General features: G+C 43.7%; 1 protein-coding gene across 12 annotated transcripts in view; it reads left to right on the top strand.

The window, feature by feature from the left end:
* agrn (agrin) overlaps positions 1 to 16548 on the top strand; it is a 391168-nt gene that overhangs the window by 234929 nt on the left and 139691 nt on the right. The window lies entirely within an intron of this gene.

Genomic DNA, 16548 nt, shown 5'->3' on the forward strand with positions numbered 1-16548 from the left:
CCATCTAAAATCTTTTCTGCACTTTTTACTGCAAAGTAATTATTCCTTAAGAAATCTTACAGTCAATACGGTATTTATATGAAGCAGAATTATTTATGGGTTTGGGTGCTTTTATCAGTGTGTTTGATTCAGAAAATATCCACGGAGTTAAATGTGAAGCTGTGAAGTGAATAAATAGCTTTATGATGTGCCAGAAAGCCTTCATGGCTGCAGATTTGCCTTTAAATATTTCTGGAGAGGTAACTCAGACCAACTATCCGGCTAAAGAACTTGTTATTTCTAAGTTAATACTTTTCTGTTGTCCTGATGTATCACGCTTTTCTAACTCGATCCCAAAACAATAAAACATATTTCTGTTATGTCCAATCCAACATGGCTCCTGTCCCAGAGATAAAGCTTCACCTGCGCCTGCTTACTGCTCCCAGTACCCCCGGTTGGTGTCCACGGCTGTCCTTTAACAAAGCTCATCAAAATCCAAAGCTCCAAGGAGCAGATTCCTGACCATGCCGAAGCATTGCAGCAATCCCAGTAATAACTTCAGTGTTTTGTCAGCATTGTGCCTCCCTGTTAGTGTGGCCTGGCTGCTAATTTCTGGGCTCTGATTACATTGCAGGCTTGAACCTGGCACTAATAACAGACTTGGTGACTGCCCACAACGGGCGGAGGGGAAATAAAGTGGTAGAAAAGACATGAGGGGTGCAGGGTACTGCAAAGGAAAAAAATACATTTGATGTGGGAAGGTGTAATTTAAAAAAAGAGGGCACTGAGGAGCGTCAGAGTGAACGACTGAATGAATAAGGTGAGCAAATTTCAGGAGTCGAGGAAATCCGGAGAGAGGAGGTGGCAGAGTAAGAGCTTTAATGATGGCTTACGAAGGGTTAAGCCAAGCAGAATAATTACACCTCTCAACAATAGGAGACATGTCTTGTGAGGGAAAAGGCTACACAATAATAAAACCTTGATTCTAATTATAGTATCGCTGGTAATAAGTATACTCAACACCTGAGCAGGCTTCTTAACTCATTTGCTGACATCAGGCAGAGATTCCTGCTCCTCTGCGGTACTTTATAGAAGCAATAAGGATGATTCCAGTCATGCGTCAAGTTTTCTGATCCTGGTGTCTCCCGAGTGCCTCTGAGATCAGACTTTTCATTTAACCCGAGGGGCAGATGGCATCTGATGCTGTATCTTTTATATTTGCACTTTAAACATCTTTGAGTTCTAATCTTGCAAAGTGAAGACAACAAAGCTTGTAAACAAATCTGTCATGTTTTAGTTCCGTTTTGTCCTTTTAAAGTAGTCCTAAAATTTAACCAACTGGGACCCAAACTTTTATTTGGTGTGATTTCAAAGAAAAAATATCTAGCTGTTGCAGATTAATCGACTGTAATTAACAGAAACAGAATTACAAAAATTAAAATACAATAAAAATCAAATTAAAGAAATATGTTGTCACATTTCCTAAAAAAAAGGACATTTACCAAACAAAAGTCAGTATCAAGAGTCTATAAATAATACCAAAAGGTCTAAGTAGAAGAGAATACAAATTTAAAATGCAAGGAGCCAAAGTCCACATATGTTGACAAAGGTCCTTAGAATTTAAAGCCACGTTTACCGTGTTGTTGAGGAACATAGGCAGTGTCTAATGTAGCGTTCCAAAACGTCTGTGCTGTCTCCGACTTATTATGTAAGTTAGTAATGTTGTAATAGCCACTAAGAAATGGTTTATTCTGAAAAACGCTGGTTTACCACATCATAAGAATAGGCACGCCACCTTAAGTTAGCATTTCCCGACCCAATTCAACGTTGGCGACAACAATGCTAACCGCAGTACATGGCTATCCCAAGCTACTGCTAACACCAGTCTGTACTACTGCTAATGCTGGTCTGAGCTACCGCTAACGCTAAGCCGATCTATTACTAATGCTAGCTCAACTGCCAATGCTAGCCTGAACTAATACTAACGTCCTAGTTGCACTGGAGGAAACCAACACGTAAGAATGTCAGCGCACACATGTAACACTCCAGAATGTTCTGGTAGTATCTGGACTAAGAATGAATTCCAACTAGATCCACAGCTGGCGGTCCTTGTCCTCTTCTTCATTGGTTCATAAATCTCTGCTCAACTTTGCCAGACACCCACATTTTTCCTTGTTCTTCTGCACTCCTCACTCGCAGTAAATGATTGTGAGCCCAAACAAGTTATGTATTTGATATATTTCTATACATAAATAAATATAGAGGCTCAAATAATTTCCAATTGTAAAAAAATCTCTTCTAGTACGTCTTTAAAGCAAAATTCCACACCATGAATAATAGCAACCATTCAAAACCATTGCAAAAGTCCCAATCTTGACCAGGTGGCTTGAAGAAGACTTCCTGTCCTCAAACGGATACATTTACATGGACTATTTACATTAGCTTGTAGCGAGCCTGGATTCCTACATAGTAATAAAGGTAATGATTTTTGAAGTTCCAGTTAAAAATAGAAAAACTCATTTGAATTTTAGGATTCAAGTTGATGTAGCTTAACAAAGAAGATTCATCTCTGCCTAATTCCCTGAGTCAACGTGACCCGGATCAGTAAATAAATACCAGTTTTACAGTATAAAAAGATGGGTTTTTTTCCCGCCAAATGTTCTGCTTTCAGTGAAAAAGATAAGAGCTGTCTGAGAGCATCACAAGCACTGTTATCAAAAACATAATTATTCCAAAGGTCACATGCCAATCTCGATGCTTGGAAAAAAGGAGGAGGAAAAAATAATACAAAGTGGGTCTGCTAGGGTCGTCGCAAACTTTGTAAAAAAGCATAAGGGATGTTCAACCAGAGCTAGAATATTACTGGAAAAGTGCAGTTTCAGGCTGTAACAGGTTTGTTGAGGTCAGACAATGGAAATAAAAAGTAGAGCAACAAAAACAGAAAATTAAATTGGTTTGTGGTGAGAAGAAGGAAAAAGTAGAGCTCATTAAAAATGCACAGCACACATTTATTTTATCTGATTGAGAAATAAATCTATATAAGGGTCAAAATGTCAACTAAATATAATAATATAATCCAACTTGTTTTATAAAGCACCTAACAAACAATGCAGTGCTTAACATTAAGCTATGCTTTGAACAATATGTATGCATGACGGAATTTGTCCAGTTTAAAATGGATTACAGAGAAGATAACACATGAAACTGCCCAAATGAAAAAGGGGTAAAAGCAGCACAATAATGAGCTAAAATACTAAAAAAAACACCTAAAATCAACATTTGATATATGGTGTTAGAAGCCAAGGCAAAGAGATAGGCGCAGATTTAAAAACGAGCATGGAGGAGAACTCTCCCTGGGCTGCCACCTTACCGTGGTGGAGGGGTTTGAGTGTATCAATGATCCTAGGAGCTAAGTTGTCTGAGGTTTTCTGTCTCTGGTAGGGTCACCCATGGCAAACAGGTCCTAGGTGAGGGATCAGACAAAGAGCAGCCCGAAGACCTCTTATGATGAATTATATAAATGGAAACCGTGTTCCCTCGCCCGGACGTGGGTCACCGGGGCCCCCCTCTGGAGCCAGGCCTGGAGGTGGGGCACATTGGCGAGCACCTGGTGGCCGGGCGCTCAACCATGGAGCCCGGCCGGGCACAGCCCGAAGAGGAAACGTGGATCCCCCTTCCCATGGGCTCACCACTCGTGGGAGGGGCCAAAGGGGTCGGGTGCAGTGTGTGGCGGGTGGTAGTCGAGGGCGGGGACCTTGGCAGTCTGATCCTCGGCTACAGAAGCTGGCTCTTGGCACATAGAATATCACCTCTCTGGTGGGAAAGGAGCCTGAGTTGGTGTGCAAGGTTGAGAGGTTCCGACTAGATATAGTTTGACTCATCTCAACGCATGGCTCTGACTCTGGAACCAGTTTCCTTGAAAGGGGTTGGACTTTCTACCACTCTGGAGTTGCTCCCACTGAGAGGCGCTGAGCAGGGGTGGGCATACTAGTTGCCCCCCATCTTGGTACCTGTACGTTGGGGTTTACCCCGATGAATAAGAGGGTAGCCTCCCTTCGCCTACGTGTGGGGGGATGGGTTCTGACTGTGGTCTGTGCTTATGCACCAAACTACAGTTCAGACTACACACCCTTTTTGGAGACCTTGGAGGGGGTGCTGGAAAGCGCTCCTTCCGGTGACTCCCTCGTTCTGCTGGGGGACTTTAATGCTCACGTGGGCAACGACAGTGAGACCTGGAGAGGTGTGGTTTGGAGGAACAGCCCCCCGATCTGAATTCAAGTGGTGTTTTGTTATTGGACTTCTGTGCCAGTCATGGCTTGTCCATAATGGACACCACGTTCAGACATAAAGGTGTCCATATGTCCTCTTGGCACCAGGATACTTTAGGCCGCAGCTCAATGATCGACTTTGTTGTTGTTTCGTCTGACCTGCGGCCGCATGTCTTGAGCCCTTTTCAGGCAGACATTCTGGAACATTTGCGGACAATTCATTCCGGTTTTTAACCGGAACTGTGTTTTCAGACACACCACTTTTGTACCGGAACTTGTCCTTTCGGCTGCGTTCACACAGTAGGGAAAAGTTCCAGATGTCTGACGGCGGCGGGGGGTGGTGGGGGGAGAGAGAATCGGACTCATGTTAAGAAGAAGAAGAAGAAGAAAATATCATTTCTATAGCTCCTCTCAAGATAAAAATCACGAGGCGCTTAAGCATAATTCTCCGCACACGAAGACGCATAAGAGACCTGGATGATGACGCTCAATGGTTAAAGGAATCACTGAAGTGGTGTGAAGCGCTCCATCGCGCGTCTAGACGGTACCGTAGGAGGCGAGCTGCTGTGGTTCGCCGCATGCTACAGCAGCGGGCTATCTAGGTGCGCACAGCGTCCCCCGGTCCCCTCCTCCTCCCCCTCCCCCTTGTCCAGAACTTTACCTCACCAATCTGAAGCAGCCACCCTGTCCGTAACATGTCCGGACCTGTTACTAGGGGCTTCGTCCGGATAAATTCCGGAACACGTTATCCGGATGTTTGTATTCAGACAGAAAGGTCTTACGGACAGATTCCGGAACATTTCCGTTTTTCATGGCCTGTCTGAAGGGGGCTTTGGACACTCGGGTGAAGAGAGGGGCGGAGCTGTCAACTGACCACTACCTGGTGGTGAGTTGGCTCAGATGGTGGGGGAGGATGCCGGTCAGACCAAGCAGGCCCAAAAGTTTCGCGAGGGTCTGCTGGGAATGTCTGGCAGAGTCTTCTGTCAGAAGGAGCTTCAATTCCCACCACCGACAGAACTTCCTAACTATTCCGGGGGAGGCAGGGGACATTGAGTCTGAATGGACCCTGTTCCATGCCTCCATTGTTGAGGCGGCCGACCGTAGTAGCTGTGGTCGCAGGATCGTCAGTGCCTGTCGTGGTGGCAACCCCCCAAACCCGCTGGTGGACACTGGCGGTTAGGGATGCTGACAAGCTGAATAAAGAGTCCTATCAGGTATTTTTGGCCTGTGGGACTCCAGAGGCAGCTGACTGGTACCAGCAGTCCAAGCGGAACGTGGCTTGGGTGGTCGCCAAGGCAAAAACCCTAGCATGGGAGGAGTTCGGTGAGACCATGGAGCAAGACTTCTGTACGGCTTCGAGGAGATTCTGGTCCACCATGCGGTGCCTCGAGGGGGAAAGCAGTGCGCTACCAACACTATCTATAGTGGGGACGGTGTGCTGCTGACCTCTACTCAGGACGTTGTGGATCGGTGGGCAGAATACTTCGAAGACCTTCTCAATCCCACTGACACGTTTTCCAGTGAGGAAGCAGAGTCTGGGGACTTTGGGTTGGCCTCTTAATTCTCTGGTGCTGAGGTCAGCTCTGTACCCTTAGGGGGATCCTGGAGGGTGCGTGGGAATTTGCCCAACCAGTCTACATGTGTTTTGTGGATTTGGAGAAGGCGTTTGACCGTGTCCCACGGGGGACCCTGTCGGGGGTACTCTGGGAGTATGGGGTACCAGGCCCCATGATACGGGCTGTTAGGTCCCTGAATGACTGGTGTCAGAGCTTGGTCCGCATTGCTGGCAGTAAGTCGGGCTCGTTCCCAGTGAGAGTTGGACTCCGCCAAGGCTGCCCTTTGTCACCAATTCTGTTCATAACCTTTATGGACAGGATTTCTAGGCGCAGCCAAGGTGTGGAGGGCATCCGTTTTGGCGGCCTGAGGATCAGGTCTCTGCTTTTTGCAGATGATGTGGTCCTGTTGGCTTCATCAGAACGTGATCTTCAGCTTTCGCTGGAGCGGTTTGCAGCTGAGTGGGAAGCAGCTGGGATGAGAATCAGCTCCTCTAAATCTGAGACCATTGTCTTGATTCGGAAAAGGGTAGAATGCCTTCTCCGGGTCAGGGATGAGGTCCTGCCCCAAGTGGAGGAGTTTAAGTATCTCGGGGTCTTGTTCATGAGTGAGGGAAAACTGGAGCGTGAGATCGATAGGCGGATTGGTGCTGCATCTGCAGTGATGCAGGCGTTGTACCGGTCTGTCGTGGTGAAGAGAGAGCTGAGTCAGAAGGCGAAGCTCTCGATTTACCAGTCGATCTACGTTCCTACCCTCACCTATGATCATAAGCTTTGGGTAGTGACCGAGAGAACGAGATCGCGGATACAAGCGGCCAAAATGAGTTTTCTCCGAAGAGTGGCTGGGCCCTCCCTTAGAGATAGGGTGAGAAGCTTGGTCATGCGGGAGGAGCTCGGAGTAGACCCGCTGCTCCTCCACATCGAGAGGAGCCAGTTGAGGTGGCTCGGGCATCTGGTCAGGATGCCTCCTGGATGCCTCCCTGGTGAGGTTTTCTGGGCACGTCCAACCGGGAGGAGACCTAAAGGTAGACCCAGGACTAGGGTTGTCACGGTAACTGGTGTAGCAGTAAACCCCGGTAAAAAAGTTGACAACAATAATAACCATCTTGTTTTAAAAAATATATATTATCTCGGTGGATTACCGTGGCTGCGGTGTAGGCGCGGTGACCCTTACCAGCCACCGTATCATCTGCTGAAGTTGCCAGCGACACATGCACACTTTGTTTTTTACAACCAAAACTTTCTTGAAGCTAAAGCTGAAATAATGGCCAAAGGAGGAGACATTAGTGCTCAGGACATTTATTATCCCTCAAAGAAGACAAAGTGGGAAGTACAGGCATTTTTTGGATATCTGAAGGATGCCGAGGGACAGTTGATAGAAGACAGCTATCCTGTTTGCAACACATGCAGAAAAACTGTCTGTGAAGGGCAGCAACGCTTCAGATCTCATGACCCATCTGCGTGACCATCACCCACAACTCTACAGTCAACGCAAGGCAAGCTAACATTAGCGTTTTAGCTAAAATTTGCGATCCGAGGATTTAGGTTGAGGGAGAATGCAACGAGGCGCTATATGAAATAGCCGCAGCACCGCTACCTGCATATAAACCGTGTTGCGGACACCCCCATATTGAAATGACGCTATGCATTATGGGGATCCCAGGGGCAGATAAGAGTTGGACTCTCTCTGAGAATAATTATGAATTTAACAATGATTACTGCCTGATGACATTTTCCCACATCTGCAAAGCTCACTGGAATGACTCAAACCGAGGACAATATTTTCCTGATACAGGGTTTATTACTCAAGTAAGGGTAAAAAAAGTATCTGATTAGAAGGCTACTTGATTACTGAGTATCATCTGATTTAATACTTTTAAAATGATGACATCAAACAGACAAAAAAATAAGAAGTTATGGGCAAATATTGGTATTTTAAAGACTAAAGGGGAAAAATGTAAACAAATAAACAACATAATTGCAAAATAACAAATTTTAGGCAAAATTTAGACACTAACTGAGGACAATATTTTCCTGATATACAGGGTTTATTTAGTTGTCTGAAATTGTAAAACGTTTAAAAAATACCGCGATAATACTGAAAACCGTGATAATTTTGGTCACAATAACCGTGAGGTTAAATTTTCACACCGTGACAACCCTACCCAGGACACGATGGAGGGACTATGTCTTTCACCTGGCCAGGGAACGCCTCTGAATTCCCCGGACAAGCTGGCCCAAGTGGCTGGGGAGAGGGAAGTCTGGGCCTCTCGCCTTAGACTACTTGCCCCGTGACCCGACTCCAGATAAGCGGATGAAAATAAATAAGTAAATAAATAAGTAAATAAATAAGTAAGTAAATAAGTAAGTAAATAAGTAAGTAAGTAAGTAAGTAAGTAATTAAGTAAGTAAGTAAGTAAGTAAATAAATAAGTAAGTAAGTAAATAAATAAGTAAGTAGATAAATAAATAAGTAAGTAAGTAAGTAAGTAAGTAAATGAATGATGGATGGATGGATGGATGGATGGATGGATGGATGGATGGATGGATGGATGGATGGATGGATGGATGGATGGATGGATGGATGGATGGATGGATGGATGGATGGATGGATGGATGGATGGATGGATGGATGGATGGATGGATGGATGGATGGATGGATGACTCTCTGACCTTTAGAGGCTGGTCGTATGTGTATTTATCAGGTGCCTCACTCAGACATATGGTCATAAAACAAATGCAATAAAATAATTAAACATACAAAAAACTAAATATCCCAGGAAAAAGCAAAAAAGTTGTTTGTGGTTCTCATCTCAACAGGAAACCAGTGTAAGGATATTAGCATCTGGGAAGGATGTGGGAATGTTTAATGTATCATGTCTGGCTGCAGCTAAAGTAGGTCTTCTCATTGCAAAAGCACGGTTTTATGCTATTTGGTCAAAACTTGAGAATAATGTAATGCAAGATTACTCTGGGTCTGGTAACCGGTTTGTGTTCAGGATGAGCTTCTGTGATGCCAAATTGTTGCTAAACTCCTGTCTGAGAGAGTGAATTAGAGCCATTCATAGAGCCATGGTTGTGTTGACTCTGGTCCAACTTTCATTGTGTTTACAAATAATTAATCAATAAAATCCACTAATTACAGACATTTTAGAGGAAAGTAACTTACCTGGTGTCTGGAATAAATCCAAATGCTCAAACAAATAAACTGTTAGAAGCCTCCCAGTAATGTGTCCCAAACCTTTACAGAAAACTGAAATCTGCCATTGCAAGAAGGGAGAAAAACAGTTTTGACACTTTAAAGATGCTTGAATGCAGCACAGTGGCAGAAGAAGAACAGTCCCCTGTAAATAGGCTCAAGAAACTTTCAGATTGATGACAGTGGCAGCATGTAAACCATATAAAGAATGGGACCAAAAACTGTAAATTCTGTCGTAGTTCACTTTACTCTTTGGAAACTTTCCATTTTTCACTTTAGGGAATCCAGGAAATTTGAAGTTGAATAAAAGTTCTTGACTTTAATTATTTCAGAAAATCTTTATGTCTGTACCTCCCCTAGTTTAATTATTAGCTCGTTGTATTTGAATGAGATTTGATCGTTCATTATATTGGCATTGACAGTAAGTGAAAAACATGCTTTTGTCAACCAAAAATCAAGATATTTTGTGTTTTTAAGTCACAAACGAGCAATTTTAGAGTTTCAGTTCTGCAGTTTTTGTTGTTTTAGGCCAAAGCTAATTATCGGGTACCAATAAAGCAGTTAGCCAGGCATCAGGGTGGTTTATTTACCTTTGCATTTATTGCTCGAGTCTTGTTAAAAGCCCCAGCTCATCTCCACAGACAGTTTTCAGGAGGGCACTCGACCGACTCAAAGGAAGTAGACGAAGGTTGAGCCCAGCTGCAGGCTGGCGTACATTTATTAGCTTTTGTGTGTGTTTATTTGGCTGAAGTCAAGGATGTTTGCATGTGTACTATGTGTGCACGTGCAGCGAGAGTGAGGCAGAGCTGAATAGCTGTGGAGGGGTTTTACATGTGCATGTCTGCATGGATGTGACAAAGGGGAAGAGTTTTAGGAAATCATTGTGAGCCGACTGACAGGTTGTTATTCTCTCCGTCTCCAATAAACTCAGCCAGCACATGGTGTTTGAATAGGTCATTCTGGCTGAGATTGCGGTTTTCAGGGCTTGTTGACAGCAAAAAAATGGAAAAGAAGGGAAGAATGAAGAGCAGGAGATGGTGTAAAAGGAAGAGAGCCGAGGGAATGAGAGAGATTTTACCTTTAGGAATGTGTGGGTGTTTGGATTGGTGCTTTTATGCAAAGCCTTGTTTGACTCATTCAATTTGAATAGGGGGTTTTATTAGGGTAAGTGAATTGGCTCTCACTCTAAAAAGCCGTCATGTCCAATTCAGATCAGTCCTGGAGTCTTATCTGACGGTCAGGAGAACGGCAACAAAAGAAGTATTTCTCATTGATTATTCTCCTCGTAAAGTGACTGGAGTTACGCAGCATTTTGTTACCCCTGGGCAAATGGAAGGGAGCGTCCTTCTGCAGCCTCCCATCAGCTGTAGGAGACAGAGTGTTTAAAGTGAAGTCTGGCGGTAGCTTGTAATCTGAATACATCTATGTTTACGAAACACATGCAGTGTGTTTACATGCAGCCAGTAACCCTTTTAAACCCGAATATTCACAATAACCCGGTTCCGCAGGTCCTTGTAAACACCGCCAGAAACCCGGATATGCTCATAACCGGGTTTTTAAAAACCCGGTTACTACACCTGGGGTAACCCTTTTCTAACCCGACTGTTTGGTCGTGTAAACGCATACCGGGATATCCCCATCAAAGCGTGTGTTCTGCGCATGCTCTGTTCACAAGGAATCTTGGTCTTTTGAGTAGCGAGACGTCTTGTATGCGCCAGAACTCCGGAAGTAAACAACAAGTTGGGAGCAACATGGCGAGTCGCGGCACAGCACCACACTTTGAGTGACGAGGAAACTAAAGTGCAAACAAACGCGGCCACTATCTCTTCCGAACTGGGAAACATGTTGTTTTCACGGTTACCGGAACGAGAAGAACCGGAAATGATGCATATTGCGTCTGGACGTAGTCCACACGTCCTGACGCTACCCCAACGTCCGCAGTTAAATCGGGTTATGCACGTTAGAGGTAACTCTTTCTATTTATGCTTGTAAACGGGTTATTCTGATCAACTCAGAAACCTGAATCCCGACCTTAACCCGATCATAACCTGGATATTGGCTGCATGTAAACGTACTCATGGATAAAGCATGGACTTAGCATGTTCTCCCTTGTATGCATGGGTTTTATTATGGGGTTCCTCTTACAGACGAAAAACATGCATGCTAGGGTTAGGGATAGACCAATATTTACCATGTTCTTATACATCGGTCGATATGCCTCTGTAGCCTATTTAGCAGGCAAATAAGGTGGAAAATGTCTTCTATCGGCCAGAAGAATTGGCATCACAGAGAACGGTTCCTGACACTTAAACACACCTAGTGTGAAACTAGCAGAGCTGTAGCAAAGCGCCGATGGCGTCAACGGCTCGATTCTAAAAGTTTGTCGACATCAGATCCGGTAGTCGACGCACCACGCCCACTTGTTGCATCCCCAGGAGTTTGTAAGTAGAGGAGGAATCTGCCTGTTTTTCCTCTAGTTCGCCCTCTTCTCCGCCTTCACTAACATCTCCAACAAAGACCCGGAACAATATCCGTCTGTTACTAGATTCCTTTCCTGTTTTGCCCGCCTTTGTCTCCCAGCAACGGACAACAACTTCCGGGGTCAGATGCGCTGCTCTGTCTCTACTGCAGATGTAGAAAATCACCGGGAGCGTTTCTCCCTTCATAAAGGAGCTTCTTTCAGACATGAGGAGAGCTGTTTTGGTGGTAGCAGTCTCTCCTCCGTGCTGGTCTGTTTGCTGCTGGGTGTTTTTGGTTTATTTAAACTTGGTAAATTGAACTTAACGTTGGTAAAGCTACTGTTAGCATTTTCGCTAACAGCTTCTTGCGTTTGGATAAGCTGTTACGTTTTGGTTTAGAGTTAATCTTTTTTGTGGTGCAGATCTCCCTTTTATTACATTTAGAGTGTTGTGGGTTTTCAGTTTAGTTTAAAATATCACTGTGAGTTTGGTTTAACCGCCCAGTTTAGAGTTTGGACCTTTGGAGATCCTTATTTTGGTCCAGAACCCAGTAATCTTTGCCCAGTGGGACATCCCTACTTATTTGTACTTTTGTTTTAATTCCCCACAGACAGAATTAGTTTTATTATTCCCAACCTGTGGATGGAAAGATTTATGTTTTTTTTTGTAGTTGTAAATAAACCCGATCATCATTTTAACTTTTAAATCCCGTGTTATTGTCCCTTCCTTTTTGCACACGAGCCAAACTCCCCAGGAAGAGTCGTAACACCACTCGCCTCACGCACATAAGTGACCAAAACAAACCACCTCTCAGGCAGCAGCCTGCACTCCCAAGTTCTACACGTCACCAGAACATAACCAACCAACACAATAAAAGTAGTGTTATACAAAATGGAAGGTCTGTAGTGTTTATGCTCTTACAGTAACAACTTATCAATTTTTTTGAGGGATTTATTTGAGATTTTCTGGTTTTTATTAATTGTTCAATAGAAAAATAATCACTAGATTAATCGTCTAAATAGTCATTAGAGTATTCGACTATTCGATAAAATAATCGTCAGAATAATCGTTTTTAAAATAATCATTTACCCCCAGCCCTAGAAACTAGGATGGTTGTTTCGAGCCTACACAACATTTTCCCAGCAAGTTCCTGGGTTATAATCATAGAAACAGAGAATCATGAACATGAAGGAGCATAGTGGCCCCGTGTCCACAACACGAGGCTCGCAACACCGAAGTAGAAAGCTAGTCCCAAATATGAAACAGCTGCAATGATTATAATTCTATGGAATTATAATTCTATTGGTGTTTGGGGGCGGGTGGACAATGGTACACATGGCAAGAAGTCCCGGCACGTTGAGAGTTAATGTAAATAATGTAACGTAATCGAAACTGGATCATTTTTCGGGCTCTCTCGTTGTGTGTCAGTTGAGGACTTTGGGGGGTACCCATCACCCTTTTGGGGGGAGCCGGGCTCACCTTAGCTCCCCATAATTCTGTAATTTAACAGAAATTATATGGGGGAATCTCTAGACTGGTGAAGTTTTTTTTTCAAGCATTAACAGGAAACAGAACAAGAAGAAGAGATGCGATACAACGCAGAGGTAAACATGCTCCATTTCAAATAACCTTGCTGTAGGCATCAATATCCTAGCAAGCAAATATTTTATTCGAACAATATAAATGATTTCAAGTAACCATTTATATATTAAACGAATAGAAACAAACGAATAACACCAGAATCAGCATCTTATAAATGTGTTATTTTAAGTTGAGCACCTTATTCAAATTCCAATGGAAAAGTACAACAAACCACAAATGTTATCTGTTTTACTCCTACTGTGGTTTTCATCTTTTTACCTTGTCTGCACATTTGACTGTATTTGGAAAGAGCCGCTTAGCACCGACTCTTAACACTGAATTGTCTAATAGGACATTGAAGTTATTAGGTTAAGTTCCCACCTGAGGACAGGACTAAATGACCCACATGTTGTCAAGCCCCCCCCCCCCCCCCCCCCCCCCCGCCTCAAGTCCTCCACTCTGATATTCATAACCTGCCCCTTAATGGCTCTAACTAGCTCCAGTCCTGCTTCTTCATTATCTCCCTTATTTTCCGAGATGAATGATTTTGGGATCCGTGGGGTTACATTTCCGCAGGTCAAGCAGGCAGGCGTTGAGCACATAATGGCCTCAGATATTATCAAAATTAAAAGAAGAAGCTGCGTTTTAATTGGCCCAGCAGGAATGCTTGATAATACAACGATGTGAGAGGACGGAAAAAAAGGAAGACTTCAAAAAGAAAGAAGCACTTTGTGCTACAGAGAGACATTTGAGCCAGTGATTGTGTGTTTGTGTGTGTGTATGTGTGTGTGTGTGTGTGTGGGTGGGTGGGCGTGGGCGTGCACGTCCTACAATCAGCTAGGGAATGTGCATCATGTTGGCTCTCCTAATATTGAACTTGGTGCAGAGTGGTAAATACACTCCGTTTCCCTGAGAGATCCACAGAACTGCTGCAGAACTCATCTTGTGTGGCCAGTCTAGTGGAACGTGAACTTCTCAGTCTTCTCTACTTCTTCTCTTCTTTTTCTTCAGAGGAGTGCAACAAGTAATATGAAAAAGGTGGAGGTGCGCTGTGCTAGTGGGTCAGGCTGTCTGCGGCTTGAAAGAGTGATCACTGGAGATTGATTTTGTGAGTGCGCATATGTGTTCTTGAGAGCTCACTGCCAACATGGCACTTCTTTGCTGCTAGTCTAATCTTTTTTGAGCTATAGAAAAGCTTTACTGTATCTGCTGTGCTTACACACTTGTGTGTACTCGCAGGAAAAAAAAAACATTGAATACCCCAGAAATCCTCTGAAAGATTGCAGACAGTGTGACCTAGGAAGAAGTGAACTTGGTCTTGTTATTGATTCTTTTTAAATTTTGTTAAAATTTTTACAGAGAAAACTACAGATGGAGTAAATTTTTTTCTTTGTAACTCTTTCCAAAACTCTTGAAATATCAATTAAAGGTGTGGAACACTCGTTTAGTCAAGACATAAGCAGTGGTCTCTATTCGGAAGGAATGCCTTGCAAGTCATACTCGGGAGGGTTGAAACACTGGTGCACCATTTCCAGGAACTAGAACTTCACAGCGGAGCTTCAGACGGCGGGTTTTGGAGTCTTATTTTCTGATATTTGGACATCTCGCCTCGGTTTGGATAACAGCAACGTGGCGCTACCACTGGCTCCTCGAGGAGTTTTGCTGTGTTGTAGAGTTGCTAATGCTAGCAGTTAGCTTCTACTAGCTGAGACGTTCTCTGCTGCTTCCTGGATTGCCAAACCAACAACAGGCTTCCGCGTTGTGAGTCATGATGGGTGAGTCCATGAATGTTAAGTGACAGTTCAGCCTGCATGAAAAGTCCAAGTGACCGATTATGATAATATTTATTAAACGTTTTTTCAGTGTTCCACACTTTTAAAGGAGACTAGCATAAGGTTGCGTCCAAACCTGTTAACTGAAGTTAAATCAGGCCCCAAATGGTTTTAAGTGTCACCAGCAGGTGGCAGTCTAATGTTCATCATTGCACAAATACATTCGCTAACTGCTAATATGAGGAATAATAGAAAGTGGGATTTTCTTTTAAACATCTTGGTGCATTAGGATTATATATTTCAAATTAAGGGTTTACAATAGTGGCTTAATTTTTTTTACCAATATACCAACATAGGCCAACTCTCAATGTCCGATAATGATACAAACTAATTCCAAAATACGAACCCCCCACCCCACCCCCCCCAAAAAAAAATACAAATACAAACTCAATAATTTTAGGTAACTAACATCACATACCTCCTATCATGCATACTTAAGCTTTAAACACAGAGGCACAGGAGCCCCACAAGGCTGCGTGCTGGGTCCCTTTCTGTACTCCCTGTATACACATGACTGTAAGCCCACCACAACAACAACGCTATCATTAAATTTGCTGATGACACAACCGTGGTAGGCCTAATCAGCCAGGGAAATGAGTCAGCGTACAGGGAAGAAGTGCAGCAGCTGGCGTACTGGTGTACAGCTAACAACCTGACCCTGAAAACCAACAAACCCAATAAATCATCATTGACCCAAGAAGGAAAAATGTGGAGCACCAGCCACTCACAACAGGATACCACAGAACAGTGCTACGCCCTCTGTTGTCCTGCCGGCCAATTGCTTTGCAACACTCTCCAGGAGACGGAGAAGTATGAGAGCAAAACGCTTCCGTCAATCCGTGCGTGTCTGTTCCTTGCGGAGCTGACGGAGAAGCATGAATCAGGCTTTACTCCAACACAAAAATACTGCTTACTTGCAATGATTTAGGTATGTACTGCCCCCCATCACCAGGAAAAAATACACACGGTCACTTTGTTGTGCAGAGAAGACAGAATCGTATTGAAATATTTTCAAATCTTTAAAATTCCACTTATTTTTTTTATAAAGTTGATTGAAGGATTTAACATGATATTTTGACAAAAGCCTACTTATTATAACTATATTGTTATTTGAATGAATGTGTGCCAAAATAAAAACTTTCTGTGCATCACTTGTATCGTGTTATTATATCACAATTCAGCGTAAGGCTATTACGGATTACTAAATAAATCATATGTATTCCTTTACTGGGGAAAACTCCAGATTGCTGCTTTAATCTTTTGTTCAGTAAGAGGTTTCTCTCAGACCCAAAATAAAAGTAGCCTCGGCTTGTCCCTCCCACCTGTGCATTTGGTCTTTTGTCCTACTAAGACGCTCTGTCTGGTCCCAGTAAAGCTCTGACTCATCCTCTTGTCGGACCCAAAGCTGACTGGGACTGAAGGGTTCTAATTCTGGGGCTGGAGAAGCAATCAAGGCCAACCTGCTCCATACCTCCAGCAGACCCTCTTCTTCTGCCCGTGCCCTGACAATAGCTTTTGTTACCACGGTGACATGTCAGGCTGCCATCGGCGACAACAGACTGGTGATGATAGCTTTGTGTACTTCAGATGACTTCTTCTCTTTTCCACAGATGATAACAGTTTTCTGCTGACAGAAATCCTCTGTACCTTCCCATGTGTTCTTATTTCTGCATTCCCT

The sequence above is a fragment of the Nothobranchius furzeri genome, chromosome 15 (assembly GCF_043380555.1).
Source record: "Nothobranchius furzeri strain GRZ-AD chromosome 15, NfurGRZ-RIMD1, whole genome shotgun sequence".
Classification (NCBI taxonomy): Eukaryota; Metazoa; Chordata; class Actinopteri; order Cyprinodontiformes; family Nothobranchiidae; genus Nothobranchius; species Nothobranchius furzeri.